General features: G+C 41.3%; 1 protein-coding gene across 1 annotated transcript in view; it reads right to left on the bottom strand.

Moving 5' to 3' along the window:
- Positions 1-26,923, bottom strand: part of BRINP2 (BMP/retinoic acid inducible neural specific 2) — a 110,444-nt gene that overhangs the window by 73,475 nt on the left and 10,046 nt on the right. The gene's annotated exons all lie outside the window — the stretch shown is intronic.

Genomic DNA, 26,923 nt, shown 5'->3' with positions numbered 1-26,923 from the left:
GTATGGAGGGCCTAGGGAGCAATTACCCATATGCTTTCTGTGCTTGTCGATCCCTGAAGTTTCAATTAAAGATGCTTTCAGTTCTTTTTTTTTTTAATATCCTAACTTAGAACCCCTCACTTCCCTTACAGGGCCACCACATACTGTGATGCAGATTGTCCTTGCACACCAAGAGGCATCATTCATACTGTAGCCTAAGTGAATGGCACCCTGTGTTGTTGAGCAGAACACAACCCATGCGGTCACACACAGGGTCCTGCCACTTCTATGTTTTGCCTCTTAAACTCCAGAATGACAAGCCTCACTCTTGGTGATGCAGCACAGTTGTAAAGGGACAGGGAATAAAGGCAAGAGAGGACCCAAGAAGCAAACAAAAGAAGAAAAGCACATTTGCCTGACCACGTACATTTCTGGTACCACCAACACACCCCTGGATTACAGTACCCTGAGGTGGCTTGCCAGGGTTCAAATATCTGAGGCTTTTTGATAAACTCCAATTGTGTTATTTATTCCTTTAAAGGATTCTTATTGAGGCTGGGACCCAAACACGTCAGTGTCACTCCTAGACACCTTCCTTATCAACACTTACTGTGATAACCATGTTAAAATCAAAGGTTACCTATTCATTAAGGAAATAACAGTTAAAGGACAACAGCTAAAAAAAAGAAAAAGAAAAAAAAAAATCTGTGGCTATGACGCAAATGTAGAATGTAGTGGAGAAGGGGCCGGAGAATAATGCACTCTCTACAGATTCAGCACCTGGGACACATTTCTCTGAAGGGCAGTTACCAGCAGTTAGTGGGTTACAACCGTCAGTCACCACACCAGGGGATAAGGGGAGTACGGGAAATGGTTAAGTACACTTTTTTAAAAGACAGTACTTACCTACTTATTCTCATTTGTTGGATGTTTGTTTCAAACACAAAACTATCCTTCCCAAATTTGCCTCTCAACACCATTCTTTAACCAACTTACATACAATGCCTGCCCATCTTTCCACAAACATCTTTAAGCTTGATTTCTGCAAAACCTGCGGCAACTTTCCAGTCTCCAAGCCAGGGAGGCATTTTAGTACCTGTGGCTAATACTTACTGAGTGATGACTGGGTGTCAGACATTGCTCTTATTGCTTTTCATACATTGTCTTGTTTGATCCACAGGACGATAAAAAGGTTTGTGTTCTACTGTTAGATTATTTTTATGGATGAGGAAATTAGGAGCTAAAGAGATTAATTTCTAAAGCAGCACTTCACGGCCAGAATAGGTTGTCTGGGTCCGGAGTGCAGGTTGTAACCACCAGCTTCTACTCCCCTCAATCCACTTCCCCCTCCTTACCCTGACTTGTCTGCAGCATTTGGCACTGCTGGCCACCCTGGCCTGACTTTTCTCTTCCCTGGCTTCTGTCTTTCTGTCTTTATTTTGCTTTTCCTGCCTGCCATCTTGATTTAGCTTCTTGGTTCACTTTCCTCACTTCACCTCCTTCCACCTACAGGGCCTATTCTAACTCTCAGCCCCAGAAAACCAGCCTTTTTTGAGGGAGCAGGGAAAGGGAAGCAACCAGAGAGAAATTGTAACCAATGCAGCTAGAGAAACATTCCAGGAAAACGGCTGCCATGTCGACAACTAACATCTGGAATTCTAGACTCGTCGCAAAGGCCCTTTGTTTCATAGAGAAAGCTGCAGAGTCCAGATTCTGAGGTTTAGACTTACATAGGCAACTAATGGTAGAGCTGGGACCAGATTCGAGGCATATATTTGCCACTCAGCCCAGAGACCCTTGGTTGCACCCCGCTCCTCTGACAAATATCTGGTTCCAACAAATGCCTGCAGGACTCTGTTATCCACACAGGACTTCCACATGCCCGCCCTTACACGGCTGCATCCTGTGACAACACTTGTTTTCAGCAGCCCTACTCTTCCCCGTTAAATGCGTCTTTCCCACCCTGCATGATTCCTTCCTTTGCCCCAGGCTCAAAGTTTTCTCAGAGTCTGCTTCTATCTGTCTACCTGTGAGCTTGATTTTTCCAAGCTGTTAGCCACTCAGGCTCTAGGTAACATCTTTCTTCTTCTATAGGATTTATTTGCAGCAGGATACAAAGGCCATTAGTAAATCAATAACCCTTTACTTAGAAAAGGAGGGGAGGTAGAGACCTGGAGTTTTTAATTCAGATCTAGCAATTCCTGAGGCATTATCAGGAGCGTTCTAAAAATAGGCCTTTGAAAGGCAGGATGTGCTACTGTTGGAGCTTTATAGCTTCCTGCCCATAAACAGGAGCAGCTTGCTATGGGTGGAATCACTAGCTGAAATCTCCCTCTCCTGTGGTTGTTATGTCTTCCTCTAACTCTAACACCATGTGTATTATCTATTGCTTTGGTGCTCTGTGTTTCTTTTACTCTTTCCCCCAATCTCTTCTTTCCACATATGTCTTAGATATAGACTGACTTACCATCTATCGGCGTGTTTCCATCTCACCCACAAAATACTTCTGTCACTCTATGAAGCCTCATTTGCCAATGTAGCCACATTGAGTATCCATAAGTCAGCACATGTCCTAGTGCCTTTCATGCTTCCTACTAACATCTGGGGACTCCCATCACTGGCTGTCCTTATCCCTCTTCTTGTCCCACTGTCTCCACACAGTTCTTCAGGCATGTGTGTGAGTGGGGCAAGAGTAGTGGTGGCATTTAAGGCCAATGCTGTGATATCTAAAATAATATAAGATTTAACTATAAAACATCAGAGTTCTGCATCTCCTTTCACCTAGCAAGTCTACATCTGGACAATTATTCTGAAGATGTACACAAAGATTCAGCTACAAGGATGTTAGTTGGGAGAGGGAAAGCACCATGTACGTGGCCTTTTCTTTCTAAAGAATATACTAACAACCTATTACTATGTAACAAATGTGTGACAAATTATTTTCTTACTTTATAACAAAATTTAGTGATTGGAAATAATAATACATATTTATCATCTTACATCATCTCTGTGCGTCAGAAATTTGGGTGGCTGTAACTCTGGGTCTCTTATGCAGTTGTAGTCATAATGTCAGCCAAGACTTCAGTCATCTGAAGGTCTGACTGGGGAAAGAGGATTTAGATCTAGGGTGATTCATTGTCAAGGCTGGTGGGTTGATGCTGGCTGTTGGTAGGAGGTCTCCATTTCTCTTCATGTGGTCTGCTCCATAGGGCAGCTTGAGTATTCTCACAACATCTCACGTCTCACAGAATCTGGCCTCCTCAGAGAGAGTGAGCCAAGACAGAGCAATTCAGAAGCTGTAATGACTTCCATGACCTAGCTTTGAAAATCACACATCATCATTTCTGCTGTATCTTTTGGTCACATAGACCAGCCCTGATACGCTATGCGAGGGGACTATACAAGAGTGCGAATACCAGGAACTAAGGAGTATTGAAGGCCATCTTGAAGGCTAGCTGCCACATAGCAGAAGACTTCACCAAGAAAAATACTCCTGGTCTCTCTCATCACCAAGAACTATTTGTATTGTGAGTTTGGGAGAAGTACAGAGCTCACACTGACCTGTTAGCTCTAGACTTTTTTCTCTTTGCCAGCTAGACAGCCTGCAGTGGATGCGCATTCTGCCTGTTTTCTGTTACCCAATAAACTTAGCATAGCAGGCTCTGCCTCTGTGGTCAGCCTGCTAAATCCACAGATTTAGGGAAGTAGCAGTGGGAAGGCCTGTGTTGTCTAGCCTGATTTGGCTCCAGATCAAGGTTATCCTAGGATCTCTACTCATTCTTCTCAGGAATGAAGCTGATCTTTACTTGTGTCTTATTCCTCAACTGGAATTCTATTGAAGAAAAATGGAGGCCAGGCTCAGTGACTCACGCCTGTAATCCCAGCACTTTGGGACATGGAAAGAGATCACTTGAGGTCGGAGTTCAGGAGTTCGAGACCAGCCAAATACAAAATTTAGCCAGACATAGTGGTGGATGCCTGTAATCCCAACTACTCAGAAGGCTGAGGCAGGAGAATTGCTTGAACCCAGGAGGTGGAGGTTGTGAGCCGAGATCATGCCACTACACTCCAGCCTGGATGACAGAGTGAAACTCCATCTCAAAAAGAAAAAAAAGAGTACAGGTGAAGAAAGAAGTGCTATTTGTTGACACTTCCGCCACCACATTCCTAAACACATTTTATATTTTATAATATGATATTTACAATAGTGGAAAATCTAAAGTAACCTAAATATCAAATAATAGATTGCTTGAGCAAGTTATGACATATACATATGATACAGTATAATGCAATCATTTAAAAGTATGCTATACAAGACTACTTAATGATATTAAAAATTATTTAGGATGTATTAAGTGAAAAATTCAGGTTATAAAATAGTATGCAAGTTTTTATTCCATTAAATATAATGTATATCTGCTTAGAAAAAGACTATATATACACACAAAAACATCATTTGTAAGTATCACTGGTTGGTAGGTTTATGGGTAGTTAAAATTTGCTTCATTTTGGCTAATCTGTTTTTCCTAAATTTCCTATATTTTACATTCATTATCTTTGTAATGAGATAAGAAAAGAGAAAGAGTTTCAGATGCTAGTTCCGGGGTTCAATTAAAAGTAATCAGAAATTTGTAACCTTCTTTATTGGGGAGAGAGCCGGGCATTGGTGTTACTGGCCCACTTGCATAAGCCCATATGACACCATTGACCATTGCCTCTTTCTTAAACCTCTTTTCTTAGCTTCCTTGGCCCCACTCTCCTTTTTTTCTGCTTGCTCTGTGGCCACTCCGTATAAACTCATGCTTCTACATCAAGTCATTCAATTGGAGTTTTTCAAAGCTCAGTTCTAGGCCTTTTCTCTCTCTTGCTGTATACTTTATCCCCTGGTGACCTCACCTCCATCCATGGCTTCACAAGGCAGTTAGCCACAGAGCATATGAGATTCACACCTCCACCCCAGGCCCGCTCCTGAACTCACATGATTTATGTTCTACCTAACTGACTACTTCAACTAGATGTCTCAAAACGGCTTCATATTCAATATACCCAACCAGCTTCATAATCTCGAGTGATTTCTGTCACAGTGAAGGGCAAAATAATACATCTATTCTTGTGGTTCTTATAATGCAGGATGCATACTGGAATTATCTGGAAAGCCATAAAACATACCATTGTCTATATCCCCAAAGGTTCTGGTTTAAAAATCCGGGGGTCTGGTGCCTTCAACCACAGGGCACTTGCTCCTGATATTGGCACTCCTATGTAGGATCTGTCCACTTCTCTCTTACTCAGCCCACAATTCTAAGTTCTAGCATCACTGCTTTAAGGATGCCTTCCATGAATCTCTCTGTCAGGGTCAGATTCCTGATTACAGCCTCCTGAAACATCACATCTCTTTTACTCATAGCACGTGTCAATTATGATTGTACATATTTGTTTGGATCACTGTTTGATCAAAGTCTGTTTCCCCTGCTAGTCAGTAAGTTCCAAAAAGTCTGCATATTACTTATTTTGGTTCGTTTTCTCCCTAGCATCTTTCATATTAACTAACACATAAGCGGCACTCAAAAATGTTCCTTAAATCAATAAAAAGTGAATTGGTTATGGTTTATTGGACCCCACTTCATATCAGTGCATTCAGATGAGAGCATGAATCTTGCCTTATCCCAGTGGGTCTTAATGAGATCAAGGTGTATGAGTCCAGATCCAACCACGGGGAACTCCATTCATGACATAGGCTTTGAGACAGGCAAACTTCAGCCAGCCAAATATCCAACAAATTTTAATCTTCAAGCAAAAAATTTTCAGCGTTAACTAACTGTATCTAAGCAAAGTGTTTGTTACTATGAAGGCTGACAAAAAGTACAAGGCAAAATCTTTGACTTCCAATGACAGGCAAGGATTCATTTTAGGGCCTCAAGAGAAAACTGAAGGAATAGCGTACCTTCTCTCTTACTAAAGAAATAGTCCTTTATGACACAATAGATGAAGCTGAAATTACCTGAAGAGTCCCGTCCAAGCCAATTAAAAGAGAGACATGTTAGAAGAAAATAAAACTAAAGGTATAGCTGTGCCATAATCAGGTTAGACCTCTGAATCTCTTAGATGTCCAGTTCTATTCAATGCTTGTTTTGTTTATTTTTTCTTTTTTTTATTTCAATGGTTTTGGGGGAAACAGGTGGTGTTTGGGTACATGGATAAGTTCTTCATTGGTGATTTCTGAGATTTTGGTGCACTCATCACTTGGGCAGTGTACACTGTACCCAATGTGTAGTCTTTCATCCCTCACCAACTCCCACGCTTGCCCCTGAGTCCCCAAAGTCCATTGTATCATTCTTATGTGTCCTCATAGCTTAGCTCTCACTTATAAGTGAGAACATACAATATTTGGTTTTCCATTCCTGAGTTACTTCACTTACAACAACAATACTTGTTTTATAAATAATGAAGCAGTATAAATATTATTTTTATTTCATATTTCAAAAAATATTGAGTAATTGCTACATGTTAATCAGTAATCAATTATTTCATCTTATAGTGCTTACATTCTGGTGGGGAGGTATGTATACACAGTAAACATACAAATAAATACATACATAAAGTATTAAGTGATCATAAATGCCAGGAAGAAGAAGAAAGCAGGGCAAGGGGAGAGGGGGTGTGCTGCTTTATATAGAGAGTACTCAAGAAATAGGTGTATTTAAGCAAAGACTTGAAGCAAATGAGATAGAAACCAAACAGGGCATTTGGAAGAAAAAAGTATGACAAGTCGAGGGAGGAATGAGTACACGTAGGAGCCTGCTTTACTTGTTAGAGGAATGGCCAAGAGGCTGGAGTGGCGATGAAGCAGGGAGTGGCAGAGCATGAGGAATGGGGTCAGATAGGCAGTGATGAGCAGATTTTGCAAGACTCTGTAAGGACTTGAGATTTTCATCTGAGTGTGACATTGTGCTGTAGAAGGTTCACTCTGGCTGCTATGTTGCTCTGGCTGCTATGTTGATAATGCATTTTTTTTTTTTTTTTTTTTTTTTTTTGAGACAGAGTTTCCACTCCTGTTGCCCAGGCTGGAGAGCAAGTGCACAATCTTGGCTCACTGCAACCTCTGCCTCCTGGGTTCAAGCAATTCTCCTGCCTCAGCATCCCACGTAGCTGGGATCACAAGCATGCACCACCACATCCGGCTAATTTTGTATTTTTTAGTAGAGATGGGGTTTCAGCATGTTGCCTAGGCTGGTCTCAAACTCCTGACCTCAGATGATCCACCCGCCTCAGTCTCCCAAAGTGCAGGGATTACAGGCATGACCCATGCCTGGTGCCTGGCCTAAGAATACATTCTAGGATACCAAGGGTAAAAGTAGAGACCAGTTCATAGGTCAGAATAATGGACCAAGTAAATGATGATGGTGGCTTAGACTAGGACAGTAGCTGTGAAGATGGTGAAAAGCGGTCGGATTCTCTACATATTTTGCACGTAGAGCCAGCAATATCTGCAGATGCATTGCTTGAGAAGAATAAGGAAAATAAAGGAGTTTGGCTATATTCTATAATTGAGTGCATTTTTTAAAAAGTCTTCTACTTTTTTCCTGTCCTGCTTTTGTACATCAACAAAACAATCTTGGGAAATGCTTGAATCTCAAATTTCTCAACCTAAATAAAATTTTAAAATTAGAATGCTGAGAAGTTCTTTTCACCCTGAAAATGCTGTCTGCCTTTTCTGAATCTTCACTAAAGAAAGGAAAAGAAAGGACTTCAGCTGTAGCCTGACGGACTCCACTTGAATACAAAGGAAATCTAGATCAGATGCTGTGAGTTACTAAATATGGGAATGAATCCTTAAAATAGTTCTCAATTCCAGTCTGCCTGGGACATTTGGGGGAGGGTTGGTGGCCTCTCCATTCTCCTTTCATCTCTGTGACTTGGGCCTCAGAAGGAGCTGATGACCAAATGTTATCAGATAATCATCCTCTCTGCTGGACTCATGTGGGGCAAAGTTGTCCTTAAAAAGTCAAACAAAAGTGCTCTAGTGTATGTGGCCAAAGTTGGAAACCAAAACCACCACCCTACTGAAAATAGGTCATTGATTTTCCTCAAATTTGGCCTACAATTCCTCTCTCTAAGAGAATTATCATGCTGCCAAGTTTAAAGGTTTATGACTGCAACCACTTGGGGGCAATAAGGTGAAATATCTTAAAACAGGTCAAAGATCTTTACATATGCTTTCCCTGACTCCTACTCCCATCTTGCAATGAATGAAAATCTAGAAGGGTGACTTTTTTTCCTTATCTAAAATATTACCTCAGGAACAAAAACAGAATGCAATGTCTACATGAAGCTTATGTGTATGGTGTGTGTGTTCATGTATCTGTGAGTATAATTTAGTTTCAGAGTTAGGAAGGGAGACCTCAGAAATGACAAATGACTGAGAGAGGTGAAAAAATTAAAAGTGGCTCTTCTTTCTTTTGACTCTCAGAAACCTCCTAATTTCCAAATTCAAAAGGTGTTTGCAGAGCTAACCTGACTTTTCTAGCAGCATGTAACATTGGAGTCACTGCTCTTCCTGAAATGCATTCTTTCATCCAACAATTGTGGAATGACTGAGTGAGAATTTATTATGTGTCAAGAACTGGGAATACAGTGAGGGATGAAGAAACTGCTTCCTCAGGATAATGGACTCTTTTCTGATATCCCTTCTCTGGCTAGTTCTTCTATGCTCATCTGTTTTCCTTTGCCCATTTTTTTAAAAAGGTGGACCCCCAGCCTGCCATATTTGGAGGACTTCCTAAGGGTTCTGAACTCCCACATGATTCATTAGTACCCATACAGCAATGTCTCCCAATTTTACATCTCAAGTCAAGGTCTCACACCTGACCTCCAGAACTGGGTGTGTGTGTGCATATACAATCATTGCTGAATTTTCTGAAAAATTAAATAGGCACTGCATGCTCATTGCAATAAGTGAAACAATGCAAGGGCATAAGAGAACAGTAATTATTTCTTCCTTTCCTCTCCAGTTTTGCTTCTCTGAAGAAGAAATGTTAACAGCTTAATACATGTCTAAAGACATGTAACTTTCTCCATCCGTACTCATACAAATCTATACCTTTGTCTGTTTAGATGTAATATATATGTGAACATGTCTACATAAATTTTCCATAGACATCTTAATCCCAATGCATCTTATATTCATATTTTAGACTCAAACTTCTTTGACTTTAGTTCACATTTTCTTTGCTTTGAACCTGGGATCATGCAACAGCTTCTTAGCTCATCAATTTACCACTGTTGCACCCCCCACCCCCAGCAAATCACCATATTCATATCCATCTTTTTTCCCCTAATAGTTATTGTTCTAAAATGCAAATTTAATCTGCTTAGAATCCTTCAGTGGTTCCTCAATGTTCGTATTTTAAAAAGTGCAAACACCTTTCTCTTGATTTCAAGGCCTTTAGGACCTACCTTCATTCTCTCTAACTTTCGTTCTTGTCACATCCTCATACCTGATCATCTGCTCTTCATCCAACACACCTTATTCCCCGTCCAGTTCATTCAAGACTTCAGGTAAATTCCATGGTCTCTCCTTTCTCTGACCCTTTTGCATATGCTCTTCCTTCCCTTTCGGTGGGTATGCGTCTTGGTCTGCTCAGGTGCCATAACATAATACCAAAGTCTGGGTGGCTTAAACAACTGAAATTTATCTTCTCACAGTTGTAGATGCTGGAAAGTTCAAGATCAAGGTCTAGGACAGTTTGTTTCCTGGCAAAGCCTCCCTTCCTGGCTTGCAGACAGCCACCATCTCACTATGTCCTCATATGGCTTCTCTCTCTTTTTTTTTTATAAAGCCACATCCTATCAGATTAGGATCTGATATGATTTGAGTCTGTGCCCCACCCAAATCTCATGTTTAAGTGTAATCCCCAATCTTGGAGGTGGGGCCTGGTTGGGAGGTGATTGGATCATCCAGATGGCCCCTTCATCAATGGTTTAGCACGATCTCTTTGGTGCTGTCCTCATGATAGTGAGTTCTTGCGAGATTTGGTTGTTTAAAAGTGTGTAGCACCTCCCACCTTTCTCTCTCTGCCTCCTGCTCCTGTCATGTGAGACACCTTGGTCCCCCCTTGCCTTCCACCATGATTGGAAGCTTCCTAAGGCCTCCCCAGAAGCAGAAGCCACTGTGCTTCTTATCCAGCCTGCAAAACTGTGAGCCAATTTTTTTAAACCTCTTTTCTTTATAAATTACCCAGTCTCCGGTATTCCTTTATATCAATGTGAGAATGGACTAATACAGGGCCCAACCTTCTCACCTCATTCAACCTTGATTACCACTTAAAGATTCTATCTCTAGACACAGTCACTTTTGAGATGTGGGGATCCAACATATGAACTGGGGGGACTGGCGTGGGGGAGCAATTCAGTTCATAGCAGGATGGGAGAATTTTTTTCTTCTTTTCAGCACAGAAGTTAAGAGTGGGTTCTCTGAGCCAGATTGCCTGGGTTTGAATTCTTCTGCTATTTAGTCTCTAAATGACTTTGAGCAAGTTACTTAACCTCTGCTTCAGCTTCCCTACTGCAAAGATCCTCAAGCATCTGTGTACATCAGAATCAACCAAAGGGTGTATTAAAACAGGTAACTATAGCACACCCAAAGAGCTTCTGAGTCAATAGGTCTGAGGTGGGAACTAAGAATTTGCATTTCTTTTTATTTTATTTTATTTTATTTTTTTGAGATGTAGTTTCATTCTTGTTGCCCAGACTGGGATGCAATGGCGTGATCTCAGCTCACTGCAACCTCTGCCTCCTGGCTTCAAGCGATTCTCCTGCCTCAGCCTCCCGAGTAGCTGGGATTACAGGCGTGCACCACCATATTTGGCAAATTTTTGTATTTTTAGTAGAGATGGGGTTTCACCATGTTGGCCAGGCTGGTCTCAAACTCCTGACCTCAGGTAATCCACCCACTTTGGCCTCCCAAAGTGCTGGGATTACAAGCGTGATCCCAGGTAAGCCACCGCACCTGGCCTAGAATCACCTTTTAAGCCACATGGATAGCTGGACCCCTCCTTAAATCAATCAGTGCAGAATCTCTGAAACTAGGGTCTGAGCACTGGTAAGCATCTAAGGTTCATTAGGTGATTCTAAGGTATATCCGGGTTGAACCAACTGAGCTAGGAAAATGCAATCCATTAAAATGCACATTTCATTCAACATTATCAGTCATTGTCCTGACCATGAATTTGTTTCTCTTATCCTACTATAAATTGCCAGCTTTGAGCAGTTTTGAAAAGGGGTAAATAGAGAAATTAGCATGTGTAGAGCACTTTACAGTTTTCAAAGCACTTTCATATTCAGTGTGTCATCAAAATCTTAAAATAACCCAGGGAGGAAGGTATCATTATTCTTTACAAGTGCTTTGAGGCAACAGCCCAGAGAGGGGAGTACACCAAACCCTTTTAAAAGAAACAACAAATCAGCAAAATGCCATCTGCCAGGTTTTTTTGCTCTTGGCCTATCTGTTATCAACAATGCTACCTACAGGGCATTTTTGCCATTCATCCATGACTTGGGCCCCACACGTTTTTCTCCACTTGGCTTTTGGTGTGTTTTGTTCTCCGGCTGCTCAATGATGTCTGCTTTGCCCCTTGACATCCCAAGATTGGCTTGGCTCTCTGTCAGCTGCTTTTCAGGGACTGATTCCCTCCCCACTTGCCAGCGCTGGTGTTGGTTTGACTTTACTTGAGCCAGAGGAGTTAAATAACTTGCCGAAAGCCACAAAATCAGTGAGTGGCAGTTGAAGATTCAAACTCAGTTGAAGTAAGACACAGCAGAGGAGGACTCAGTGCTTTGAGGTTGAGAGCGGTCACAGAAGAGGGAGAGAAATGCTGAAAGGAAAGGCAGGGTGCTGGACTCGTGCTTTGTCCTTAGCGTGTCTGCCTCGGGCTGCTCCTGAGTATGTGAGCATAAGATTAGGCTATAAAATAGTAACAATCTTTGCAAAATATGCTGGAACTGAAACACCCAAAAGGAGAATTTTGCTTATCACAAAAGTGCCTTAGGTACACTGTTTTATTCCAGGGATATGGCAATGGCCCAATAATATTTTTGGAAGTGCCTCCAAACCTGAAGCACATTCTTGTAAATATAATTAATGGTGGCAAATATTTGTCCTTTGAGAGAATAATTTATATTTAGATAAAAAGTCATTAGAACCGAATACAATGAATAAGAAAGAGGACAGTGAAGAAGAGTGGGCTTTGTTTAGAAAAAAATCTGGGCTGTGAGCTTTCTAAGGGTGGTGAGCAGGTCATTTTTTAAATTTTATACCCACAGGTTCTGCCATCTTGCTTGCCATACAATAGATGATCGAGAGGTATTTGGTGAAACAGAAAATTAATGAATGAGTAGAAGTTATTTTGTTATGAGGCCCGGAAGGTGATATCTTAACAAGAAAATCCAAAAATATTCCAACTAGTAGAATATCACTAGAGAGAGTGCAGAGCCTCTTGAGGGGACCAGAGACTACTGGGTCATGCAGGTCCTGATGAGTATGCTTCACACCCATGTGCACACCCCCCCACACACACAGCCTCGTCACTTAAGAGTCCTACATTTTCTATCCATATGCAAATATGTATGAGACACCCATAAATGTATGGAAAGACAGTTAAATCTTCTTAGTCATGGGAAGCTGTTCAGGAGAGAGGGAAAAATGAAGGCTTATTAAAATCAAAAGGGGATAGAAGGAGATTTGATACACTAAATGGTTAGACACAAGGTTTTGCCTACAGATTAAGAATGCATCTCATTCCCATTCCTGATACCAGGCAAATGAACATTTCTCATCTTTGTGATCCTGTCCATTTAAGAGATGGATGTCCTTTTTAGGCAGAGTCCAAGATATAGCACAGTGTCCTTGTCTGGACCCAGGTTCTCAGAAACATTTACTTGGCAGAAAGAACTCCATTATCTATCCTCCTTGGATGGTGGATAACAAACAATGGCAAAGTGAAATATCCTGTTCATAGAAGGAACCAGGACTAAGATCATGTCATATAAAAAGATTTTTAAGGTGTTGGGAGGAATAGAAAATTTGTTTTCCTACAAGTTGCTTTAAAAATGTTATTGAGAAAAACAGAAAACAAAAAGCCTCCCATAGTCTCTCCTATTGAATAATGATGGGAGAAGAATTTCACTGTTATTCCTTTCTACATGATACAAACAATAAGAAATATAGCCAAACATTTCATAGACATATTAACATCTTTCTGTGTCAGTGTCTGTCTGGGGCTAACACCAGCATTTCCATTGCAACAATAGTATGTAAAAGTTCAGGGCCATGGATTAGAAAGAATGGGAACTGGGTTCCAATTGCTACTTGCCAATTTTCTCAATAACTATTTCAGTGACCTTGAGCAATTCACCCTCCTAAACAAGTTATTCCCCTGAACTTTTGTTCCCTCCTGAATAAAATGAGAAGATTGAATCAGATCATAGCTGGGTCTCCTCCCAACACCAACAGCCTTTTTAAACACAGTTTCACCATGTGATGGGAAAGATAAGCACAAAACCATACGATTCTATAAATGCCCCAACAGTGTCTGCTGTAAAGACCTCAGCCTTTAGTAAGGGCACGTGCTAGACACGGCAATGTGTCCTCTGTTAAATTCTACATGAGGAATGCTTTAGTGGCATGGCTCAAGTTCAGGAAAGGGCATTCTTTTATTTCTTTCTCCATGCTAAGAGAGACAGATAAAAATTTTGTTATATCACTCAACAAGGGGAAAACTAAAAATTTTGTGCAATTATATGGTTCCTGAAGGTTCTTCCAGTTGAATTACCACAGGTGCCTATTGGGCATTCCTGGCCACATCCCCTATAATTCCATTAGTATTACCTCTTTAGATCCTATAAATGCCATTAACATAAGGCAGACATTTGCTTTCAATAAGATAACACTGATGATTTTTGTCTAATTGTCTCTAATCCTTCCCCCTCACAGCCTCACAGAAATAGCTTGCAATTGCTCAAATGCAGGCATTTATTATTGCAGATCAAAACTGTTTGGAAACATGACAGTGCTATTGGGAGATTTGGATTCTTCCCTTCACCCATCACATACTTGTGGCTTCTGACTGTAGGGTAGGTGAAATAAATGGTTTGTAATGAGATCTTCATCATTAACACAAATAGAAAGGGAGAAGAAAGAACCTGCCCCAGTTTCTACCACACTGCCTGTGGACACAAAACTGGATCCATAAGCAGTTTATGCTTCACAGTCCAGGTGGGTTTCCTCCTCTGAGGTTCCTCTACCCATCATGGGTAGTGGTTTGCTATTGTGAGGGTGTTTTGTTCAATGTAATGGATTCACCATATAGTCCTTGTAGGCTGGCTCCTACTTCAGTAAAATTTTAGTTATTCTTGTGTTATTCAATCTTAGATAGCTCCTAAATCTAGTCTGTGTTTTAGTTATTTGAGATATTGGCTTCTCTACTTTATCTTTTCAACTACCTGACTGCGTATTCATTTCTGCATATTGGCAGAGCAGGATAATTTTGCCTTCGTTCATTGCTCTAATGAGATATTTGTAGAAAGGATTACATAAAACAAGTTTTAAATGTTCTGAGAGTTACATTTCTTCATGTTCTCACTCACCACTATAAATAATCCAAAATTGAGCTTAAGGTCTAGCCATTGGTCATTGGTAGTAATAAAAGTTGAAACTCAGCTGTACCAGGGAGATGAGTGATGTTCTTAATAAGACTAGAGCTAGGATGGGCTCATTTCCTCCCACAAACCAATGTGTATGCACAGATCCAGGCAGTAGAAAGGGAAAAAAAAAATAAGTTAGACTGAGTTAGACACCACACAGCTTTCACAGTGGGTCTCCCTAATCTCACACCTATATTTATATAAATAATTTCCTTCTTAGACTAATCCTTTGATAATTAACCAGACCCATTCACCTGCAGCAGAAGTGGGCATGCCCTGGTACACTGAAAAACCTGGGTCTCTTGTCTCTACCACAAAAGGTCAACCCTCTCCATTTAAAGGAGATTCAAATCAGAACACTCTTAACTTTAGGAGATTGATGAAGATTCACCACCAAAGATGAGAAGTAACAAGAGGAAATTAGGTTTACAGAGACCCATATTATGTCTGCTCATAGCAGAACAATTACTGGAATAACCGCTCCACTGTGATCATGAATCCCACACTTAAAGATGTTTCCCATTATTTTCATTATTCCAACTGATTGATGCCACCTTTAAACCTATTTGAAAGAAATACGGTCTTTCATTGTATTCTTTTATTTTTAATGTGAGGTTAAATCAAGATATGCATTAAAGAAAACACAAGAAGAAATACATGTTTTATATAACAAAGAAAATAGATCTTCTCTTTGTAAAGCGATTCATTGTAAATTTCTAGCTTAAAAATCTGTTGTTGGAGAACTGCACATTATTGGTGTTTCCAGTTTAGGTCCCTCCTGAACACATTCGAGGTGAAAGATACATGAATCAAATGAACCAGGTTTAGAAAGGGACTGCCAAGGCTGGGCAGGTGGCTCATGCTTGTAATCCCAGCACTTTGAGAGCCCAAGGCAAGTGGATCATGAGGTCAAGAGTTTGAGACCAATCTGGCCAACATGGTGAAATCCTGTTTCTACTAAAGATACAAAAAATTAGCCAGGTGTGGTGGCACATGCCTGTAATCCCAGCTACTCAGGAGGCTGAGGCAGGAGAATCGCTTGATCCCAGGAGGCAGAGGTTACAGTGGGTGGAGATCACGCCATTGCACTCCAGCCTGGGTGACAGAGTGAGACTCTATCTCAAACCAAAAAGAAAGAAAGGAAGGAAGGAAGGAAGGAAAAGGAAGGAAGGAAGGAAGGAAGGAATGAAGGAAGGAAGGAAGGAAGAGGAAGGAAGGAAGGAGAAGGAAGGAAGGGAAGGGAGGAAAGGGAGGGAGGAGGAGGGAAAGGATGGAGGGAGGCAGGAAAGAATGTAAGGAAAGAGAAGGAAAGAGGAATTATTAATTAAGGAGGAAGGAAGGAAGGAAGGAAGGAAGGAAGGAAGGAAGGAAGGAAGGAAAGAAGGAAGGAAGGAAGGGAGGGAAGGGACTGCCAGTCCATTAAGTCCTGTCTCTCCAAGGGCTCCTACAGTTTGTTCTCATCCTCATATTCTCCCAAGTTTTATTCAGTTTAACTTGAGATGTCTTAAGCAATGGTTTTCCCAGAGGAAGAGCACTGGATTACAGAGCTTGCCATTAGAAAGCACTCCCAAACCAAGACTTAGCTGTCCTTTGAAATTTAGCCTCAGAAATGCTCTATGTGCAAATCACCACTTATTCAGTTAGAACACAAGTTTTGATAGGGCTTTTTAGCATTGAGATCCTGGATTTGTAAACTAGTACTCTGCAGTTGAAAAGCCAATAAAGACATTATACTTTCCTGGAGGGACAATGCTCTCTGGAGAGTTGATGACACAGCCAGGGCCCTTTGCAATATAAATGTGTTGGGGTATTTCTCTTGACTATTGAGGGAAATATTGGACTTTATACCATTGGTTAAGGATGATGTAGTAATAAGGACTCTCATTTATAGACCAGGACAACTGTGCTGAGCCCTGAATTGTCTTATTAGTCCTCACCATAACCCTATGAGGAAGATACACAAAGAGCATCTACATTTTCTAAATGAAGAGGCTTAGATCTGTTAAAATGACTCACCCATGATCACACAACTAATGAAGCCCAGAACTGAAACCAGGCAATCTGACCCTGGAGTCTGCTGTCTTAACCATACCCAACTGTGTATCCACTTTGCCTGAATCCAAGCAGACAGACTGGGGCCCAGTGCTCACTTCCTGTCCTGTGAAACTAAGGTCCATTAGTGAAGAACTATCAGCAGGGTCCAGTTTTCCTATAGCTTCTCCAAAGGGGGATCTAACTCCCCCTTTACTTACTCCCACCAGGGGAACAAGGAGAGGAGAGAACGGGAGACTGCCAACCTCAACAGATGGTACGTGGGCTGTTTTGGAGATGGGAAGAGGGAGATTTTTGCTGGCTGACAAAGAACAAGAGAAAGAGATTGCAGAGAAGTGTGACATAAGCAGAAAGAGCTAAACTTGAAATATATGAGGAAGAGAGAAAGATTGAGGGATAGGGACTGCTCTAGGGGACAGATGGGTAAATAGTCTTGAAAGGACATGTTTTAAATGTCACATAACTCCAGTGGGGAAAAGTGAGTGAGGAGAGAGACAGGTTCAGAAACAAGAGGAGTGAGTTCCTCTCCATAGAGTTTTTGCAGCCTTTCAGCTGAAAGCCTGGAGAGACTTATGGAGGGGTCCCCCAAATAAGGAGTTAGGGACTCATATTCACTTCTGAAGGTAACTTGCCCATCATTCTAGTCTAGAGTCAGCCTAGCAGAAAAGAAAAGATGAAGGTATTCTGAGGAAGCTTGAATTTTATCAGGCCCTGTCCATTGTTAACTGAGTTCCAGAAAGGAGGACAATGAGATGTAAGGGAATTTCTGTTCAGTTGAAACTTATAGATTCACCACCTGTTACCAAGCTCCGTGGACTCTCCTCAGTCTTGGCTGAGAGCATGCTGATGGTGTGATCAGTGTCCCACATACTCCCCTTTCCTTTTTGCTTGCAAGCCAATTTTAAATTATTTACGCACATGACTTAACGTTAAGATGGTTTATTCATGAGGTTGCCTTAGGAGACAGGAGATAGACAACCTGCTTTAGTGACAGTCTCTCTGGAGAGTGGCATCTGCACAATGTGTTACTCCATCAGGCTTTATGAGGGCAAAACATCTCAATGTAGAGGCCTCTGTTTAATGATCAATGTTACCTAGTTCCCAAGTTGAGGAGTATTTATATTGACACAGTTGCTGGAGGTAAAAGATCAAAAGATGTCTTAGCTCCAGACAGGGTAAGTCTGTGTTAAGAAGAACAGATTAGTATCTCTGATTGTTTGGATCTGTAACAAGTCTCAAGGTAAATGACCACCCCAGAAGTAATTTACCATTGTTGGCTGCGGTCCTTTTCTGGAAGAGAGTGGCAGTGACCAAATGAATCATTCTGTTACCTCTACAACATTCACTGTGGACAGGCGCTTGGCCAGAGGCAGGACTGTCCTGAACCTTATTCTGGGAGGTTTGGTCACTCAAGTTACCAAATGGACCTTGTTGACAAACACGTCTCATCTATCAAGTGACTCAATGGCAGAAAATCTTACAGACTGCATCATAAGAAAATCCAAAGTACCTTTTTTTTCAGCTTCCTTACTTACAGTTTTTGGTCATTACGGTTTTCAGAATCAAGTCTAACTGGAACTATTGCTTTCAATTAAGATCATACAATGTATAATCATAAGTCTTAATTGCATTAAGATCTTTAAAATGTTTTATCATAGTTATGACTGCATTAAAGACATTGTGTCTCTCCCTCATCTTCCTGTAGCCTGGCCTTCTTTACCTCTCCAAGAATCCTCTTGAGCTACCGATTTCTCTACTATTAGTGTGTACCTTGTATTTTTAACTTGAAAATATCCAGCTAATGAAACTTAGAAAATATGAGTGTTTTACAAGGTATGGGTGAATAGGGTGAGTTTTACTGTAAACCTATACACTGCAGTTTCTGCTTTTTTAAAAACAACTCTCAGGAAAGACAGGTGTGGGTTTATTTTCTATAAACAATTACTGAGTTCTTAACCTATGCATAATACTGAGTAGGGAGCTCTGTGAATGAACAGAAATGTCAAGTGTAATACATGCTCTCAGCTCTCAAGAAGCCTACTGTGGGAAAAAACACATGTACCTCAGAAGCTGAAGTAATAAAGAGTTAAATAGATATCAAAGAGTGTCATGGGGCAGTTACTAGAAAAAAATGTATTAATTTTCCACTCCATGGAAATTCTCCAGTTATCCACATGGCTCATCCTCCCACCTTCTTCTTCTAGTCTTTGCTTAATGTCACCTCTTCCTTGAGGTCTACCCTGATCATTCCATTTAATCCTGCAACCCTTCTCCAGGGCTCCAGTCTTCTTTGCTATATTTTTTTCCATTGAACTTATTACCTTCTAACAACAAATACAACTCATTAATTATGTTTTTTTTGTTTGTTTGTTTATTATTTGTCTTCCGCAACCAAAACATAGGCTTCACAGGGGCAGGGGTTCTATTTTTTTATCTGCTCTATTACTATTTCCCTAGCTCCTAGAAAATGCCTGGCACCTTGAAAGAGCTCAATAAATATTTATGATTCTTGTTATATGAGCTTGAGATTAAACTAGATGGAATAAGTATGAAGCTGAGTAAGTTACAGTTCCTGCTGTAAGGAAGTCACAAAATGATGCTAACTAGAAAGATAATAATAACAGCAAGAATGATAGTTGTTATTTATCAAGCAATTACGAGCCAGTCACTGTGCATAGCTTGTTTCACTATTTCATTTAATTTTCACAATAATACCTTGAGATATATGTTATCTCTATTGACAAGAAAATAGAAGCTCAGAAAATTTAAATCTCTGGCCCTAGGTAACACAGCAAGAGAACAGTTGTGCTGGAATTTTAGATCAAGACTCTGTCACTCCAGAATCCATGGATTATTTTTTAACCTTTTAAATTACAGAACATTTCCAAACACATACAAACATAGAAAAAAAAATCATATGGTTAACTTCTCTATCCCTATCTTATCACTTAGCTTCAAACAACAAATGACAAATCCATGGCCTACCTGGCTTTGAGAGCTCATAGTCCTAACTACTTGCCATATAATTAAATAAGTGGAATAGAACATTCATTGTTTAAGAGCAGAACAAGAGTGGAAGTCAACACACATGAGCGGTTGAGAGGCCTTCATGAGGCCTGCTTTGGCTAAACTCCACCTTCTCCTCCTCCTTGCACTCTGATCCTCTAGGTTTCATATGAAGCCCCAGAAGCAGCAAGGCTCTGTCCTCACTCCATGCCTGACCTTGTGCACAGGATGCATGAGGTCTGATTCAAAAGAAAATGGCATAAGAAGGACCCATTTTGACAAGTGAATGTGCTTAGTTTGGGAAGAAAAAAAAACTTGTGCTCTTCTTCATTTCCAAAAGGTCTGGGTCTGGAGGAACGAGTTCATAAAGCAACCAAGGATGAAGACCAAGGACAAAGACTAGAGAGTTCAATCTGGGCTTCTGGGACTGGTGACTGATGATAGACCAGCCAGCCTGGATGCGCCATAAGCATTTTCTGTTAGGTGTGGCGGGGTGAGGGTTGGGGGGGCACAACACACTAGGGCAGGAAACAGTTGACTTAGAGAAGCCACAAAATTTGGGGTAGAAGGGGAAAAGGCACTGGGAAAACTCATTTTCCTAAGATCTTGATAGGCTTTGAAATGGTTCTTTCTAAGCATCCATCACTGGAGAGCCAGACCTCAGTTTTCCCTCCTGCCACTTCCTGTCCTCATATCTTTTCTAACTGGTTGAGAGGAAGAATTGGCAGTTTGGGTCAGACAGATCTGACTTAGGTTTGGACTCTGCCTCTCCCCCTTGTGTAACCTCAGGCCAAGAACAAACTTTCCTCAATCACCATTAAAAGGGGCATATTGTTTAGTTCACATTTGTGGAGTGTCTAAAATGATGCCTGGAATGTGTTGGCTCTTTGAGAAATGCCCCTTTAGTGTGATGTGATACTTCTTAAGCATTTGTTAATGAAGAAGATGTGAAGTTCCCAGTGGAATATGCCTACAACTAGCATTGTTCATATTTTTACAAAGGAGAAAATTAAAGTACCCAGGAATCCTGGTTGGATTATAAGGGCCACTGACCCACATCCCACATGCATTTTGGAAGAGATCCAGGATCTGGAAGCCAAGAGTTTTCTTCCTCAATTCCTTCTCACTTCCCAGGGTCCTAACTTTGACCTCCATTACCTCTACATAAACACCTATGAAGGCACAGACAAGGAGCGATCTCACCCTCAGGACCTAACAGCACCAGAGGCCAAACACTGCTCTTGTGGTAAACATTGGAATAAAGCATATGTATATATATGGCTTACAACAATGTTTTAGGTTGGTGCAAAAGTAATTGCAGTTTTTGCCGTTACTTTCAATAGCAAAAAATCGCAATTACTTTTGCACCAACCTAATAGTTATCATTAGTCTATCCTCCCCCTTATTTTTTTCTGTATTATTAGGAAACTCGGGGCCATAGAAGTGAAGCAACTTGCCAAAGAACAAAATTGGAATTGGAATTGTGTCATCCATAGAGCTTGCCCCTTCAGGGATACCTCCTGTGCCCAGGAGCAATGAGAGGGTTGAGAGTAGGGTGGAGTGACAAGGGCCAGCCTACTGTATTCCATATCAAGTTGTCAGCAGGATGGCCAGGTCTTCAACCCAATTTGGGATTTGGTAGGCACAGGATTCTGCACCTAATTGCTATCCATGAATCATCCTTGTCAGGTTGTTTTGCTAAGCATATTTTGTGTTTAAGTACAGCAAAATCTTTCAGAGGTTCAGGCAGTCATTATAATAAATTATCTGATGAATAAAAGGCAATGATCACAGGCCCTCATGTATAAAGGAGTATCCTACGGCATTGAGACAGCATAGCTCTGGAACAGGTTATGTCTATTGGGAGCTCACTCCTCACTGGCAGTAATTTCCAGAACACTGCTACTAGAGGAGAGGCTGTCTGATAGAGCTTTGAACAGGGTAGGCTCTCAAGGCACACTGCTTGGGTTCAAATTCCACTCTATCACTTCCTACCTTTGTGATCTTTAGGGAATTATAAGCCTTTCAGTGTCTCAGTTTCCTCTTCAGTAAAATGGGAATAATACAACTGTCTGACTCATAGGATTGTTCTGAGAATTAAATGAGTTAATACATATTAAAAACATAGACTAGTGCCTGATCAATATTAAATGCTCAATAAAGAATGATTATGTTTGTTTATAAATACTTCTTCAGGCTGTAAGATATCCCACATCACCATGTGATTCTCCCCCAACTCTGCATTCACTTTGTTCATTCTCTCCTCTGAAAATTTAATAGGGATAATATGGCTGGGCTGCAATATCACCCTCCTCCTGTAGGTGGTTCCCTTTCCCTTATGGCAGTACTTTCCATAAAAAATTCATTAATATTTAATAGGTGTTTGGCAATAAGATCAAAAAAAGTTTCAAGGTCAAGATATATTGGAAATACTTGGCTAAACAAAGATAAAACACTGTTTCCTTATTGCAGACCTTTTCAGACCCCTCTAATGTGATAAGTGCGTTGCGAACCTCTGAGTGCGTATAAAGCGATGGGTGGCAAGGAGGGCACGTTCTCCAACTTTTCTAATCTCTGAACCTTTTTTTTTCCAACATGACAACCATTAACCACTTAGGCGACATTAATATTCTACCAAACTGAGTATGGGTAGCATTTCATTTGAATTGCCTTAAAATGATATTTCTCAAAGTGTGGCCTGTATATTATCTGTTTGTTAAAATTCAGTTTTCTGAATCTCACACAAGACCTACAGAATCAGATTCTATGGAGGAGGGGCTGGGGATTCTGCATTTTAATAAGCCCCCCAGGTGCACATTGCATTTTGAGAACCACTGCCTTAAAGGAAACACATCCCTAATTTTGCAATGTATACATTTGAAATCCTGAACACTATCCTTAACAGGAAAGATAGTTTTTTTAACTTTCTAGTAACCCATATCTTAATGAAAATGGGTGTGGTGGGGTAGATGATGAGGTATTGGGGTTTTTGTTGTTTTATTTTTAACTGCATAAACATAAACGTCTTCCCTGTGCTCAGTATTGAGCCAGGGAGCTGGGGGAAAAAATGATTAAAGAAAAAAAAAAAAAAAGACTCAGGCTCTACCTTCAAAATGTTTATAGTTTATAATTAAAAAGGGAAGTAGACATACTACTTGGCCTCTTTGCATCATTGTAGGACCTTGGCTGCAGTCATCTTAGAAGTCAAGTTCACATGAGAGATAGATGGCTCATTCTAGGAATCAAAGTAGGGAGAGAAAGAATTTATCTTCTCGATGGCTCAGTCATGAATGAGCCATCAAGATATTAGTTTTTTTTGTTTGTTGCTATCCTGAGAGTTGGGGTGAGGCTGGGGAGAACTATGTAGTAGAGAACTGCATACACAAAAAAATCAGATGAAGCAAAGGATGAGGGTGAAGAGTAAGCGGGGAGAGGAGACCTAATAACTGGATGAATTATGGGGAAAAAACCCTGCTGACTCTGTTCAGTTTAAGGTGAGAAATAACAGGATTAGAATGTCAAATTGCTGAGTCCTACAAACCTAACCATAAACCTCCTCTAAGCTGTTCAGCTTTTTTTCTCCGCAGTCACTAATTAAATCACTGCCTTGAAAGAAATAAAGTAAAATAAAGTAAAAGCCAAATGCTTTTTTGAGTCATGCAGATTGCATACCACTGGCCTATAAGGAGCTGGGTATCTGGTCGATGTGTATGGGGAACTGAAAGTGGAAGGAAACCAAGATAATAGAGCACTTGTCTCTTCCTTTAAAAAAGGTTTCATAATTATTTCTTATTGAATGTGCCATCTTTGTAGCACCTTACTTTCATATGCAGTCTCTTTTCCCTAACTAGCAGTAATCGAAAATACGTGGGATTCCCTTTTCAATGTGATTTATGCAGAACTGTAAACCAGAGGAACCCAAAGCACATTATCAACAGTATTTGAAGTTCAAAAATTATTCATGTCTCCAACAGGAAGAATGACCAGGGAAAGTTTAACATGATGGCTCACCAATTCAGTATCCTTTGCACCATCCACACCTTTTATCCTGAAAATATCTTCATAAACTGTTTGCTTTCTTGAACATAAGCTTGCTACATTGGTACATTCCCAAGTCTCTTTTCACTGATTTAATGAAAACACAGTGTCTGTGTCCTAAGCTTAGTATCTCTATGATCAAATATCTGATTCCATCACCTGAGGCTATGATGAGTCCATTTTTCCTGTCACTCTCCTCTCCTCCACGGGGCAGATCTGCTCATCAAATAAGAATTTAACCAACTAAAGCCCTAACGAAGATATTGCTGGCCCTGTGTTCTTCTGTTGTTTGCCTGAGCAAAATCCATCATTACTCTATATGCATATGGCATGTGTCAACTCTTTTAAAATTAGCCAATTTTCCTAAGCATAAAAATGGATTTTTGTCATATCACATGAACCATATATCACAAAAACAAACCAGTTTTTGTTGTGGCTTTCTTTTTCTTTCTAAAATACATTAAGTCTTTTTAAGTCACAGCCAAATCCATTTTGCTCACTGCATTTGTGAGATACATTTAAAGAAAACAAGCAGAAAAATAATAAATAAATAAATCAAAAAAAAGCTCATACACTGCCGTCACCTGGAAAGAAATCTAGTTCATTACCAAACCAACCACACCTAGAAGGCTGGATTGCTTCACCCTGCTTTTAAATAATAAATAAATACAGCATTTGCATGCTGCCCTGCACTGGGCAGGGCAAAAATTAAAACAAAAACAAAAACAAAAAAACACTGAAGTTTAATAAAAAGAACTGTCATTTATGGAGAACTCTATATATCAGACTTGATGAGTGCTAATTCTGCATTATTTCATTTCATACTCTAACCCTGTGATGTGAGTTGTACCACATCCATTTCACAGATGTGCACCCTGAAGCTAATGTAGTAAAGTCACTTGGCAAGATCAAATACATGGTACATACCAGAGCCTGCCAAAGACTTGAACCCAAGTTCACCATGCCTGAGCCTCCTCTCTCAATGACTATGTCGTCACATGTGTGAGCAAAAAAAAACCATCGAAACTTCTAAAGACATGGTATTGAGGCACCTGGTTTCTTCTCTTCATTAAGGCTGTACTGGTGCGTTCTGTAAGGGTTGTAGATCAGAGCAGCCCTCTTTGGGAAATTCTGCTTGAGCCTCTGCATAAAGCCTCCAAACATTGCTAAGCTCAGGAGTGATGCAGCGTATATAAAGAATCTAAAGAATCGGCAGCTGTCTGTATGCTTCGTTTTGAAGAGCCTACAATTCTTCTCAAACAGGAAAAGCACCATGTCTCACTTGGGTTAAAATCTGTGAATTTCTCTTTTGAAATGCTCCAGTGTTAATTGGGAGGGCAGCACATTAAATCATTATTAGTCATTAATACCTTAACACAAATTAGTTGATCAGGTTACTGAGAGGTGTGAAGGGCCCTGGGGGAAGGATATTATCTTGATGGAGGTGGTGGGGAGTTGCCAAGGAGGGCAGTCTCTGGATTGCTGCAGGGTCTGAGTGAGGCGCCAGCGGGTAGCTAAGGGAGGATGGGAGGGGTGGGGCAGGGAGGAAGGGACGGGACCAGGGCTAATCAGCTTAGTTCCAGACAGGATTGCTTCTGCAAATGTAACTGTCCCTCCCCACTTCTTTTCCGCACGCGCGCACACACACACGGGTCCCCTGCTGTCCCTTTCGAGCTTGCGGGAGTGTACTTACAGGTAAGGGTTTTAGGAAGGGTACCGGTCACTCCTCGGCAACCTCCGGGGCAAGAATCTCGCCTGCGCCTCCGCTGCCAGGGGCTTGTAACACAGCTTTTCGCCTCTAGGGGTCTCTAGTGCCCCGAGGCTTCCGGAGGAGGCTGCCCTTGCTCCGCCGTCCCTCGCGACTCAAATCCCAAAGGTCGGAGATTTCGGAAAGAAGAGGCGTGTGCAGGGCGCCTCCCAAGACCACGCCACCCGCCGGCACACCAGTCAGCCACCTGCCCCTGCTCCTGCCTAACGACGTATTGATGATAAATGGCTGAACACCGAGTGGGGGGGAGGCAGACATTAGCTGCCCCCACAGTCCTCACTGAGTGCTTAGGTATTTCTATGTCTCAAGGGGATTTCAAGGGCTTCCCTCTGCATCCCCACCTCACACTCTTCCAGTAAACCCAGTCCCCCGAGCTGCCAGACTACAGCCCAGCAGGAGTCTCCGCGCTCTCAGCCCGGCAGCCTCGTGGTGGGGATGGGGCATAAAGCCGAGTGAGGGACAGGGCAGGCCCCAGTCACCAGCTCCCGGCTGCAGCTGGGCCTGATGCTCTGCCCTCCCTGGGCTGGGGCTCCCCGCGAGGGAGGACCGCTGCCTTCGTTCTGGGAGACCTGGGTGCCCTAATGAAAACAGAAGAAAAAGAAAATCACAACTGAGGAGTATTGGGAAAAAGTACGAAACTTTGAGCGAGGCAGCATTCCTCCCAATCCACTGTTGAAGAGGCTGCAGGAGTTGATGGCAGAATTCTGGCTTTCTAATTCATCCTGCAACGCGGGTTTGAATCCCAACTCCACTACTCACTAGGTGTGAGATCTTGGGTAATTGACTTAACCTCTCTGTACCAATTTTATTTTTTCATCTTCAAAACGAGAATAATAGTATCTACTTCATAGAGAGTTGTTAGACTTGAAAGAGATCTTACAGTGCATACTCTCAGCATCTAGTACAGTGCCTGGCACACAGCAGGTGCTTATTCATAGACATTGAACTCCTTGCATTTTCAATTACTGAGAAGAAGGGAGAAAAACAGTGATTGGTCGTAGTCTCACAGAACTTCTCAGATGTATCTGGGTTAGTGAAAGTCTTATATTTTAAAATCAGTTTTAATATATCACCTGTGATTTTAAATGAATCACAAGTTTTGCTTGTCAAAGGACTTCTGCAGCGGTTTTCAATGTGTTTTGAATACTTTTAGGTTCCAAGGAGTTGCCCTGGCGAACACCTGTGGATGAGGAAAGAGAAGAAACAGGTGGCAGAGCTCCAGACCCCCCTAGGCCTGCTCCAACCAGAGAGCTGCCCTTTTATCTGCTTTATATATTGGACTTCCAGGTAAGGGTTTGTTGATTAAAGTCTTCCACTGCTTTTTTGAGAGATGAAAACCACTGTGAATATGTCCTTGTATAATTCAGGGAAACCTTTTCT

Source organism: Rhinopithecus roxellana, chromosome 8 (genome assembly GCF_007565055.1).
Source record: "Rhinopithecus roxellana isolate Shanxi Qingling chromosome 8, ASM756505v1, whole genome shotgun sequence".
In the NCBI taxonomy this organism is placed as follows: Eukaryota; Metazoa; Chordata; class Mammalia; order Primates; family Cercopithecidae; genus Rhinopithecus; species Rhinopithecus roxellana.
The sequence above is the reverse complement of the archived record's forward strand: the minus strand, read 5'-3'. Positions and strand labels throughout refer to the sequence as shown.